The 13,820-nt window shown below is 38.3% G+C and overlaps 1 protein-coding gene across 1 annotated transcript in view; it reads left to right on the top strand.

The window, feature by feature from the left end:
- The first annotated feature begins 1,638 nt into the window (after positions 1 to 1,638).
- The window catches only part of PDE7A (phosphodiesterase 7A), a 148,708-nt gene continuing 136,526 nt past the window's right edge, over positions 1,639 to 13,820 (top strand). The window contains exon 1 of the mRNA XM_086696098.1: positions 1,639 to 1,803. The gene's annotated coding sequence lies outside the window, so the exon portion shown is untranslated. The remainder of the gene's footprint in view (positions 1,804 to 13,820) is intronic.

Raw genomic sequence — 13,820 nt, forward strand, 5'->3', positions numbered from 1 at the left:
AGTGTGATTTAAGACTACTAAAAACGACTAAAAAGAAGTAGTCTTCTTCTCCAAAAGAGAAAAAAACTTTCATATTGGAACCACATTCCTCTGAGTCTTTAGGAATCTTCAATAGAGTTGTCTAGGGACAATGAAGGAAAATTACGTAGTTTCAAAAACAAGGAACAAATACCATGGAAATGAAAGCCAGGCTGAATCAGCAAAAATGTTCTGAGTGCCAGCTCAACCAGCCCACCTTGAACACTTGCCCAGGGCTGTTATCACAGGTGTGCGGCAGGCGGGGCAGCAGGTGGGGTCTGGAAGAAAAGAGATCCCAATAGGCGAAATGGAAAACATCAAAGACAGACTGTACTATCTTGACAGTTTATGCCTGGGACATATCTTACTGAGTGCCCTAAAATAAATCTATATGGAGAATCTCAGACTTGCCCAGCAGGTTGGATTTGCACAACCAGAAATAAAACATGCAGTATTAGAAAAATGTTTCAGCTCCCAACATAAAATCTATTCTTCCAGATTATATCAAGACGTATTTGTACCAGAAGGCAGAACTGATTAGATGACTTCTTAAGGCCTTCATCACTAACTACTCTATGATATAAAATGAGAGACAGAAATGTATTCTCAGAGAAAGATGAATGACAGATTTGTAGATTTGAGGACTATTCTTTTAATGGTCTGTATAAATCATATAGGCTATTTTAAGCCTTTCAGTATTTCAGATGGTATAATTTTCTCTCTTTAGGAAAAAGAAAAGAAGCATCGAGACAATTTTAAATATACCTTAAAACACAGAAAAATAACCAAACTATTATTCCCTAATGTATTTTCTATAGGTCTTCTCCAGTAATTTTCCATTTCTATTTGAATAGGAATATACCAGAATTTTGCAAGTATGCCGAAGTATTATATAAAATCTAAATTCATAACAGGCGATTAATCTAGGAAAAGCACCACTTCTTTAGCAGCAGTCTCTCAAGATAAAAATTACAGAATGATCCTTAGAACACTAAATTAAAAAATCATGGAAGTTCAACTGTACCTATACTATTCTTTCCTAGGAGATTCAACCTCCTGGCAAGGTAAGTCTTTTCTTTCCTTTCTATTTCTCCTTTGTAAATGTGATGCTGCAGCTAATTTTTCCAGATTCCTTGGCCTGCTGATGTCACTTATTCCATGGCAACACTTTGCCAGTCTATCGTAAATAAGCTAAGCTGTTCTTGATTGCTTTTCTTTCTTTCTTTTTTTTTTCGTTGTTTTACCAAACTTGTATGGAATTGTTGAACCACTGTATCATACACCTGAAAGTAGTAAAACACTGTATGTTAACCATGCTGCAATTTAAAATTTTTTTAACTTAAAGAAAGGAAAATATTATTGTAGCAAAACAATTGTTGTATAGCTCCTTAAAATGTCAGATATTATATCTATCTATTTTCTCACAAAGGTAAATTAAATATTGGGTGTGGGACATGTTAAAGCATAAGCATAACATGAAATTCAGGTCAAAATGGGAAGGTCAAAGAACATGCTAGAGACTTTAGTAATCAGTGCCAAGATTATGTAATGACAATGCTTCCCTTTCTGCCCCTTCGCACTTGTTTATGAGCACAGGCTTAGTAAAAGTCACCTAAGGAGGTCCTAAGGAGGTACACAGCAACAGTGGCTTTTGAAAAAAAGAGCTTTCAAACAATGTTATTTCAAGAAAGAGGATCTGAAATTGCAACCACGTAAAAAATATATTTACCTACCAACAGGACTGGAAGTAACCTGAGAAATGAAAATAAGTGGAGTGCTTCAGGGGTGAGTGAGTAATGTCTTCTTCAAAATTTTTTAATCTTGTTCCCTCGGCACCTTGATGACAATGGTTTGAAAATGGGTATATCATCCGGTTAGAAAGGAGAGTGATGTAGTGACTTTGCTGGCAGGGGATGAGCCAGAACTGTGGCTGTCAGCCTCTTGCATATAGAGCCAGCAAGACAGTAGCTGTGCTCTCAAAGGAAAAATAAAATCTGGGAATTTATTTCGGTGCCTCACTATGAGGGAAGCAATAACAGAAATAATTTTATAACACTTCTCAAGACAGAAGACCAGAGAGTAAACTACTGAATTCTCTCCCCCAAACTGCCCCCAGAGGTTTCTTTTCACTTTTTATCTTTGAAAGAGAAAGACCACAGCCATTCCCAGTGATGGCTGTCTATGACAGAGGCCATGTGGGGCTTAATTCCAAATTCTAGAATGCCATCTGCAAACCTGGGGATTTTCCAAGACTTTGGCAAAATGATAAATTGTCCATTTCACTCTATAAAGTTTGGAAAAGAGAGGACAGCACTGAAGAAGTAAAAATGGCGTTGCCTCATCTTAATGAAGTGTATTCTGAATGTAAGGAATAGATACAGTGTTATTTCATCCAAATTGTATTAATCAAGAGTTAAGCCTTGGGACAGCAGAATGATATTTGAGTTTAAAACATACTCTATGAATTGATAGAACTTTGACATCATCACAAAAGATTCAGAATGGTTTGTAGTGTGCTTCCCAAGTCTTACCTGTTTCTAGAACATTTCTGATAGTTTAACCTCTTCTTAAGATGATCTACTTAGAACAGCACCACTTTTACATTTCCTTTTTTTCTTTTTCTTTCTTTCTGTATTTTCTCTTTCCCTACTCCTGTCTTCCTTCCTTTCTATTTATTATCATCTAGCTAGCTAGCTTTTTTCTTTTTTTATATAATTTTTTAAACGTTTTATTTATTTTTGGGAGAGAGAGGTTGAGGGAGAACACATGAGTGGGGGAGGGGCAGAGAGAGAGGGACAGAGGATCCAAGGTGGACTCCCCTCTTACAGCGGAGGGCCCGATGTGGGGCTGGAATTCATGAACCATGAGCGAGACCATGACCTGAGCTGAAGTCGGATGCCTAACTGACTGAGCCACAGGTGCCCCACTAGCTCTTTTCTAAGGGACCAGAAAACTGGGTTAATGCTGTGGCTATGTTAGCAGTTAAAGTCTGTTACAGGAAGAAACTGTTCTTGAAACTGGCATTTGTCCAATCTAACTTTACCCTGTATTGACTCTTTTTTTATTGAGGTATAATTAACATATAATATTATATCCATTTCAGGCATACAACATAATAATTCAATATTTGTATATATTGCAAAATGATCACCACAATAAATCTAGTTAACCTCTGTCACCACACATACTTACAAATTTTTTTTCTTGTGATGAGAACTTTTAAGATTACTCTTTGGGGCGCCTGGGTGGCGCAGTCGGTTAAGCGTCCGACTTCAGCCAGGTCACGATCTCGCGGTCCGTGAGTTCGAGCCCCGCGTCAGGCTCTGGGCTGATGGCTCAGAGCCTGGAGCCTGTCTCAGATTCTGTGTCTCCCTCTCTCTCTGCCCCTCCCCCGTTCATGCTCTGTCTCTCTCTGTCCCAAAAATAAATAAACGTTGAAAAAAAAATTAAAAAAAAAAAGATTACTCTTTAACAACTATCAAATATAACAAGACAGCATTATACATAACATCACTATGCTATGTGGCATATACAGCATATAGCTATAGTCACAATGCTGTCACCATAGTCACTTGCATCCCCAGGACTTATTTATTTTATAATTAGAAAATTTTTAAAATTTTTTTATGTTTATTTATTTTTGAGAGAGAGACAGAGCATGAATAGGGGAAGGGTCAGAGAGAGAGGGAGACACAGAATCTGAAACAGGCTCCAGGCTCTGAGCTGTCAGCACAGAGCTTGACACAGGGCTCGAACTCACAAACTATGAGATCATGACCTGACCTGAAGTCAGATGCTTAACTGACTGAGCCCCCCAGGTGCCCCTATAATTGGAAATTTTTACTCTTTGATCACCTTCAGCCATGAGAAATCATGCCCCCAAAAACCCCACCTCTGGAGGGGAAATCATGTCAAGATTTCATTCTTTTTATGACTGACCAATATTCCATTGTATATACATACACCACATTTTCTTTATTTATTCATCTGTTGATGGACACCAAGGTTGCTTCTGTGTCTCATCTGTTGTGTATAAGGCTGTATGAACATGGGGGTGCATATATCTTTTCAAATTAGTGTTTTCTTTGGACAAGTACCCAGAAGTAGAATAGCTGGATCGTATGGTAGTTTTATTTTTAATTTTTTGAGGGACTTCTATACTGCTTTCCATAGTGGTTGCTTGTATTGATTCTTGTAGAGAGTAATAAGTAATAAAATAAAAGCTAAATGTTTCAAATATTTCTATCTATATGCATCCCCAACCAAACATTATGTATCATTATTCTGGACACTCTAATTTTTGAGTTAAGGAGATGAACGTGTGAGAAAAAGAATGAGAGGTTTTTGGCATTGATAAATGTGGAAGAAAACTTGAGGGAAGGACAGTAAGAAGGGGCCTCGGGGAAAGAAAAAAAATAGAGAAAAAGTAAGTGAGGAAATAAATCACCTATGGGCCAAGGAAAAGGAAAGTTACTGAAGGAGAGAAATAAGAAGATGATGACAAAACAATTGAGGACTGATTAGCCTCGTGGAAAAGGTCCTTGGAAAGAAGTTGCTGTGGCACAGATCCTGAAAAAGCAATATCTATGCACATAATAGTCAACAGATTCTCTTTCATAGAATTATCTTGTTGCAACTTGGAACATCCTAACTTTTGATGAATGACAATTTGCTTTTCCTTGGGCTAATAATTTCTTTAAGGTTGGTTGTTAATAGAAGGGACAATTCAGTGGCTTTTTACTTTCCACCAGCATGATTAAATTTTTGGCATTGAATTCTATTTCAAAAGCAATATGCCCAAATAATTCAAATGCCATTTCCAGTGCATAATAATATTTTTAAATGAAGTGGATGCCAAAAACATCTTAACTGGGCAAATGTAAATGAAATCAGGAAAGTAAAACTCACAAAACCAAAATAAAGTGTATTCTTGAAGCAGAGAACAGAAACTATAACAGTTTCCCACCAAAAACAAAACAAAACCCTCTTTGTAAAAAACCTTTATGTTGAAGGCTACTTACGAGAACATGGGCCTGGCACATCAGCAAGTGAAGTGAGTTCCCAAGGGTATAAGTTACTCTTGAGACTTTTGTTGTGTCATTTTTTAGAAGGTTGCATTTTGAAAGACAGTATATATAATATATCAATCTTCATTGCTTTACAGAATTTAGAGTTATAGGCAGTCTGATGAAAATACATGCCATGATCTGCCATAGTAATCTTTTTTTTTTATGTTTATTTTGGAGAGAGAGAGAGAGCACAAGCCAGTGAAGGGCAAGGAGAGAGGGGGACAGAGGATCTGAAGCAGGCTCTGTGCTGACAGCAGAGAGCTCAATGTGGGGTTCGAACTCATGAACCGTGAAATCATGACCTGAGCTGAAGTCAGACACTCAACTGACTGAGACCCCAAGGCATAGTAATCTTAATGATGATTGTCAGCAATACTGCGACTCTTTCCTTGAAGCAAAAGGGAAAACAGTTTAGTTTGTAATTCAGATCTTATGAGTATCTTTTGGACAGAATTGTATACTACAAGGTCAAAATATGATAACCAGACATGTGTTTCTAAGCAGCCTAGCTTAGAAAGCTGGCAAGTATTGTTAGAATCTTTTATGTCTAATTTAGATAATGTTAGAGAAAATAGCCCTACATAGTCTTGGACAATTCACTAAGCCTCTTTGAGGCTGTTCTCTCGTGTGTAAAATGTGAATAAAAATACTTACCTCAGTGGGTGCTTGTAAGAAATAAATTAGATGTTTACAAAGCACTTAACATAGAAATGACTTCAAGAAGTGGGTTAACTATGTTATGTGAATAATCAAACTTGAGCTATCTTGCCTCACAAGGACTGTTCTCTGAAAATAGTTTTGGAGCAGATGACTCCTCTAAGTCAAGAGGGGAATTCAAGAGAGCAGACCCATGATATTGCTGGGAAGTTAGAAGCTCTCATCTGAATAACATAGAAGAGGCAGCAATCCTTAGGCAGGAGCAAGAAAAAAGATGGGAAGGAAGAATCATAATGAATATTTTCAAGACTTATAACTACTTTTTGCTAAGGGATGCTGGACATACTCTGGATTTTGATTATAGATTTTAGGAAATTCTTAAGGTTAGAAGAGGACTTAAAAAGATCATTTCTGCAATTTTATTTTACAGATGAGGAAATTTAGGGCTGGATACATAGGAAATTTTTTTAATGTTTATTTTGAGAGAGAGAGCTTGCACATATGAGGAGTGGAGGAGCAGAGAGAGATGGAGAAAGAGAATCCCAAGAAGGCTCCTCACTGTCGGCACAGAGCCCACTGTGGGGCTTGATCTCATGATTGTGAGATCATGACCTGAGCCGAAATCAAGAGTCAGATGTTTAACCAACTGACCCACGCAAGTGCCCCTGGACACATGAGAAAATTTAAAACTACACGATTGGTTAGTGAAAACACTGGGACTCAGAACTGCTGCTTTCTATCCACTGTTTTGTTTGGTTTTGTTTTCTTTTCACAACATCTTCTGTCACATAAAAGTGAGCAAGGCTTTAGAAGAGTTTCAGAAATGTCCAAAGGAATATTTGCTATTTGGAAGGGACAAGGAAGAAAATCAAAGGGCTGTGAGATTGGAAGAGTCATGTAGACCCTGGTTCATTTCTTTGTTTTTTTCTCATATGTTAATGAAAGGAAAGAACAAAGCATAAATATTTCCAAAGAGGGCTCACAGTAATAACAGATTTACAAATGTACAATTGGTATATATGGTGGACTTTCAGGGAAAACTTTTTAATAATCTCAGTGCAAATGATGTGTATAAATTTATGTAAATTTCAAAGGGAATTCAATATATAAAACACTTTAGGGTAATTATCAGAACACCCCCAAAAAATCCTAAACAATAAGGAATTTGGTATAATTTAAAAATCATGAATGAAAGCAATTTTATAGAAAAAAAACTAATAAGTCTTAGATTTTCTCATTACTTCAGATTAATTTATGGGGTGCCTGGGTGGCTCACTCGGTTGAGCATTTGACTCTTGGTTTCAGGTCAGGTCATGATCCCAGGGTCATGGGATCGAGCCCTGAGAAAGGCTCCACTCTGAGTGCAGAGCCTGCTTGGGATTCTCTCTCTCTCTCTGTCCCTCTCCCACTCACACACCCTTGCATGGGCTCTTGCTCTCTCTCTCTGTCTCTCTCTCTCTCAAAAAAACTAACTTAAATATTTGTCAATTTACAAAATGCATTTGTTATGGTCATGTGTTTACACACTGTTTAACATTACATAGTACTTTCCATACCCTGTTACATTAAAATCCACTGGACCAGCTTGAACTCTGAATGGATGGATCATTTCACCATTGTATGCTTTTGTAAGTCATGCATTAGTCATTTAGAAAATACTGGTTCATTCTGTATGCGGATTATCCAAATGTTGGCACATTTCATTACATAATATAAGAATGTACATCCATTAATAGCACCACTGGTATCATCAGAAAAATCTTTAAGAATTAGCTCATGGTAGTGGATGAATTGTAATATTCACTTGAAAGTTTGAAATTTATCACTGACGACAAGTACTGTCAGTTGTTTTCCTTGAAGTGACCGGCTCATTTACTTCATTTAAAGAAAACGTCTGTCAAATACCCAAGTCATGATAAGCAGAGTTTGTCTATCAGTCATACTTTCAAGTAAAACGGTGTTTTCATGAAAAAAATCAGCTACTTTAGTTGACAACGCAAACGATGGCAGAAGTCTTTTGCCTTGGGACAACCAGCAGACTTCAGCACATAGCACAAGCACTTTACGCACACGGCTCATTTCATCACACAGAATATGAAGAAGATGTGGTCTCAGGGGTTGAGATATCATGAGAATAATAATTTTTACTTCAGTGACATGCAGAAGCTGAAATTGGCATTTTTTTTTGAAGTTAAGTGCGTAGCCATGAAGAATGCAGTGGCCAGTAGTGCCGTTTGCTCTGTGCTCAGGCACCAGCAGTTTTGCTGACCATTTTTTTCCACACCATCATTGCAAATATGAACGCAGTGGAAAAGGCAAATATCATCTTTGTATTCATACCAAAATAGTTTTGAGCTTCTGGATCTCCCCCAGGAGGGTCTCCAGGACACCCTGGGGTCTGAGGACCACGCTCTGAGAACCCCTGCACTACACCGTTTTGATGACGATGGCATGGATCTAATTGCTACCATTTATGTGTTTGATGCAGGCATCCCTCTAAGTCCTTAAGATGTACTTTTCCTGTCTTATTAATCAACTCTTCCAACAAATATTCTGTGTGTTCTGGTTACTCAGTGAACCCAGGAAATGGCTGCTGCTCAGAAATAGCATAGGATATTCTAGAAAAGACAAACTTTTAAAAAAGAAATCAGAAATTTAACAAATCTGAAAATTTTAAAGGTGTTGTGGGTCGTTTAAACTTGAAAACAAAGAAGATACAAAAAGGTAATTAGAGACACCTTCAACAAGGAGAAGTGGGAAATTAAATGAAGCATGACGCAGCTGAAGAAAAAGACTGTTTTTTTTTTGTTTTTTTTTTTTTTTTTTTGTTTTTACTGCTAGCTATCTAGTGCATTAAATGAAAATTTGATGCGAGGAAAATTTATAAAGTAGAGTTGCTTAGACTCTGGAAATGAGAACAAATAATAAAGATTTATGGTTAAGTGAGGAATGGTAGGTATACCTTTCAACAACATAATCTGAATGTTTTATTAGCTTTAAGTGCTTTCTTAAATGTGTTAAATACTATAGTGGAAAAAAGCTGTAAGAATGTAGTCAAACGTGAGTGAAAGAATGGGTGTAAGACACCGTGGCTTCTGTGCTTTAAAAGGGTCATCATTCATTTCTTTATTTGACAGATATTTAGCAAGCTTTTGCAGAAAACATCAGAAATTTTTAAAATCTGAAAAATTTAAAGTGGCATGGAGCAGTTTACACAAGAAACTTTAAGTCAAGATAGTTACGATAAAGTTAATAGAAGAGAATGTTCTCAACTAGAAGTGCAAGGAGCTTTTTCTAGGGACTGCAGTGGATACAAAAATGAGCCAGACATGAATTCTGCCTTCCTGTAGAAGAGTTAGGACATGGCCACAGGACAAGGCCATTGGACATGATAGTGGACATTTGTTGCTTTGTTTTACTGCCTAGTATCTGTATTTTAAAAATACTGGGACTCTCCCATTATAAGAGTCTTTGGAAGAGGCAGTTTTGCAACCTCCTATAAAAGTCAAGGCGTTGGGTATCCTGTGTCCTCAAATCTTCTGGGCACATAACCTAGGATTAGCCAAATGTATGTGCCCACGTAGGACTTTGATCCTAAGCAGGTGATGAAAGATGAAGGATGGTTAGGAGATTGTATTGGCTCCTAGATCCATCAGCAGTAGGGTGTGGTGACAATAAAGGTGGCGGCATCCTTGCAAATTCCTTCTGATTAGCCTACAGATTAGATGCCCTGCCTGTGTTTTGGTCTCCCAACCATTCTGAGTCTCCATCACATCATTCAATAAACCATTTTTGTTGCTCTTTTTCTTTAAAATATTCAAAGTTGGCTATTGCTGTTTGCAGTCAAGAATTCTGAGTATTTCAGAAACCTGAAATTTTCCTTTTTTGGAAAAGTTCATGGAGGGTAAAACAATTGAGTTGTACTGTGAATAATGGAGTAGATATTGGCAACATGGTACAAGAACATTCCTAGATAAGAGAATTGTATGAGCAGAGGCATTGGCTGGGGAGAATTATTCATTCTTCCAATATGTAGTTACTGATTTTCCACGTTAGGTAAGACATCCTTCTGGATACTGTGGCTAACAGTGGTGGACTAGATAAGATAGTCATTGGAAGTTGGAAGAAAGGGAACTGGGTGAGAAGAAAGGGTTGAAATGACAGCAGTATTAGCAAAATGAAACTGACAGGAGTTTGTAACTGACTGGATATGGGCAGGGAGGATGGATGAGTGATTTTGCACCCAAATGACCAGGGAGACACTAGTGTTGTTAACATAAGGAGAACAGAGGAAGAAAGTTGGGCAGGAAGATGATAATTTCCACTGTAGACTTAATGAGTGTGGGATTTAAAGGGGCAACTAGGTGCAAGCAGTGAGAAATGAGGGATTGAAACTTGAAAGAACCATAGGACTAAAGATTTTGGAGTCATGTTCACAGAAGAGACTGTGAACCATATTAAGTTGTTAATATGGAGGTGTATGTGTGGATATGTGTGGATATGGATGTAATGAAGACTGACAAGAGAAGAGGGTCCAGTAGAGATCTTTGGAGAACACCTGTGTTTAGGAGTCCAGAGAGATCATATATGTACATAGGTAAATATAGTACCTTGCAGAGAGGGAATGCCTTAAGAGTAGTGCAGATGGTCTTACTGGACTTGATAAGAGAGAGATTGCTTCCAGCTGAGTTGTTCAGGAAAGACTTTATTGAGAATGAAGATTTATATAGGGTCATATGATATGTGGGATTTCAACTTGGGGAGCCTAGAGACTGGGAGGGGAGAAGCAGGTGTTCAATTCAGAGGTAACAGGATGAGCACATACATGGAGATGAAAGGGCAAGGCACTTGTGAGAATAGAAGTTTAAGGTGCTAGAGGCACCGGGGTGGCTCAGTTGGTTAAGTGTCCGACTCTTGATTTTGGCTCAGGTCAAGATCTCATGGTTTGTGAGTTTGAGCCCCTTGTCAGGCTCTGCACTGGCAGTGCAGAGTCTGCTTGGGGTTCTCTCTCTTTCTCTCTCTCTCTCCCTCTCTCCCTCCTTCTCTCTCTCCCTCTCTTTCTCTCTAAATAAATAAATAAATAAATAAATAAATAAATAAATAAATAAATATTTTTAAAAAGAAGTTTAAGATGCTAGAGTAAAAGCTTTGATGATATGAGTAATTCCACAGACTCCAGTGTTATGTGGGTTTTGCAGAAGCCAGGGCTGTTCCCCCCACTGCCATTTCTGGTCACTTGTTTTCCAAAATGATTGATATGTTTGTTTCTTCATTGATAACTTTTATTCATGCATATGCAAACATTTTTGTTCCTACTTCATTGTGAATGTCCATCATCACTGCATTTGTTATAAATCTGGCAGTCTTTGTGATTTCACTTAAACATGATGCACTGAAGGAGGGAAGGCCATCTGAGGATTATTTGGCAAATGAAACTCTCCACAGATAAAGAAAAACATTTCTCCAGTTATCTCTTTCGTGTGACTAAACTTTGACTAAAGTAAGAGCAACTTGTTTCTTGTGGCTTTGTTCCATAATTTTTTAAGACATTTGATTGTTTTTGGTTGTTGGTTAGGAGGGCTTTTTTAGTAAAGCATTCTTTTGGTTTAAATCTTGTATTAATATTTGTGTTTGCTTTACAATTTATCAGTTTCCTTGTCTTCCCACCTGTGTACTACAGTGTTACTTGTGGTGTCGCCTTGTAGGTGTGTGGTTTATCATCATTGCCAGCAGATACATTGCAGTTACAGCATTTTGCCTGCTGTGCTTGGACAGATTGCTCAAACCAGGAAACGTACAAGAGCTGAGTTGTCAAGGCATGTTGTTGCCAATGAAGTCTTTAGGCACTATTGACAACATTCATGTCACCTACAATTGGACCAATCTGAATTTAAAAATCAACATATGGAGGGGCGCCTGGGTGGTTCAGTCGGTTAAGCAGCCAACATCGGCTCAGGTCATGATCTTGGAATTCGTGAGTTCGAGCTCCGTGTCGGGCTCTGTGCTGACAGCTCAGAGCCTGGAGCGTGCTTTGGATTCTGTGTCTCCCTCTCTCTCTGCCCCTCCCCTGCTCACAGTCTGTCTCTCTCTGTCTCTCAGTAATAAATGTTTTTAAAAAATCAACATATGGAAAGCATTAAGGAAAATCATCAGTGTGCAAATTTCAACTCAGAGAATGACTCAGTCTTTCTTGGTCAACTATGAGAATATTTGAAATGAAAAGAGAAAGCAAATGTCATAGAATACCTGAAAAGTTTTTTTCCAGACTTTCCAGAAAAACAGTAGAGGAAAAAAAATGCATAATAGGAATCCTAATGAGAATTAGAATTAGAATTAGCCCAGGCTCTGCTACCTGCAGTGATGGGATGCCACCGCCATGCTCTATCAAGCCCTATTTCTTTTTTTTTTTTATTTATTTATATATGAAATTTATTGTCAAATTGGTTTCCATACAACACCCAGTGCTCATCCCAAAAGGTGCCCTCCTCAATACCCATCACCCACCCTCTCCTCCCTCCCACCCCCCATCAACCCTTAGTTTGTTCTCAGTTCTCAACAGTCTCTTATGCTTTGGCTCTCTCCCACTCTAACCTCTTTTTTTTTTTTTTTCCTTCCCCTCCCCCATGGGTTCCTGTTAAGTTTCTCAGGATCCACATAAGAGTGAAACCATATGGTATCTGTCTTTCTCTGTATGGCTTATTTCACTTAGCATCACACTCTCCAGTTCCATCCATGTTGCTACAAAAGGCCATATTTCATTTTTTCTCATTGCCACGTAGTATTCCATTGTGTATATAAACCACAATTTCTTTATCCATTCATCAGTTGATGGACATTTAGGCTCTTTCCATAATTTGTATCAAGCCCTATTTCTGAAGCTAGATCCACTCTGAACATTGAAGGGGTTGGGCCTTCAGAATGAGAGTGGTGACTTGTGTCCACACATTTATTCTAGAGCTCGGAGACTGGTTGGCTAAAGCAATGAACTGTCATAGCACATGCTTTGTTCCTTTCTGTTGTGGTAAAATATGCCTAACATAAAATTTACCATTTTAACCACTTTTTAGTGTACAATTCAGTGGCATTTAATACAATCACAGTGTTGTGATTGTATTAAATCAATCACGGTGTGATTGATTGCACGGTGTGCAACCGTCACCATTTCTAGAATATTTTCATCATATCAAACAGAAACTCTGTACTCATTAGATACTAGCTCCCCATTCCTCTCTTCCTCCAGTCCTTAGTAGCAACCACTCTATTTTCCATCTCTGTAAATTTCACTATTCGAGGCACCTCATATAAGTGGAATCATATAGTGTTTGTCCTTTTATGTCTGATTTATTTCGCTTATAGCACAATGTCACTTTCAGTTTAACTAAATTTTGAATGCTGAGTCCTTCCACTCTAAGAATTGTGAACATTTACTAATTCTTCAACAATTTTAAGATTCCTATATGCTATAAGTAGAATTTAGTTGCATTTTAAAAATTGATTTGAGGGGCGCCTGGGTGGCGCAGTCGGTTAAGCGTCCGACTTCAGCCAGGTCACGATCTCGCCGTCCGTGAGTTCGAGCCCCGCGTCGGGCTCTGGGCTGATGGCTCAGAGCCTGGAGCCTGTTTCCGATTCTGTGTCTCCCTCTCTCTCTGCCCCTCCCCCGTTCATGCTCTGTCTCTCTCTGTCCCAAAAATAAATAAACGTTGAAAAAGATCTGGTTGGGGGCGCCTGGGTGGCGCAGTCGGTTAAGCGTCCGACTTCAGCCAGGTCACGGATCTCGCGGTCCGTGAGTTCGAGCCCGGCGTCGGGCTCTGGGCGGATGGCTCAGAGCCTGGAGCCTGTTTCCGATTCTGTGTCTCCCTCTCTCTCTGCCCCTCCCCCGTTCATGCTCTGTCTCTCTTTGTCCCAAAAATAAATAAACGTTGAAAAAAAAAATTAAAAAAAAAATTGATTTGATATGGATAATATATATATGTACATATATATTTAACTTATTTTGCTATACCTTGTAAAATTTTGATTATATTATGTAAGTTATTTACCTAAAAAATTAATCCTGAGATCTTCCAAAAGTAATCT

Source organism: Puma concolor, chromosome F2 (genome assembly GCF_028749965.1).
Source record: "Puma concolor isolate L17-30 chromosome F2, mPumCon1.1.hap2, whole genome shotgun sequence".
Lineage (NCBI taxonomy): Eukaryota > Metazoa > Chordata > Mammalia > Carnivora > Felidae > Puma > Puma concolor.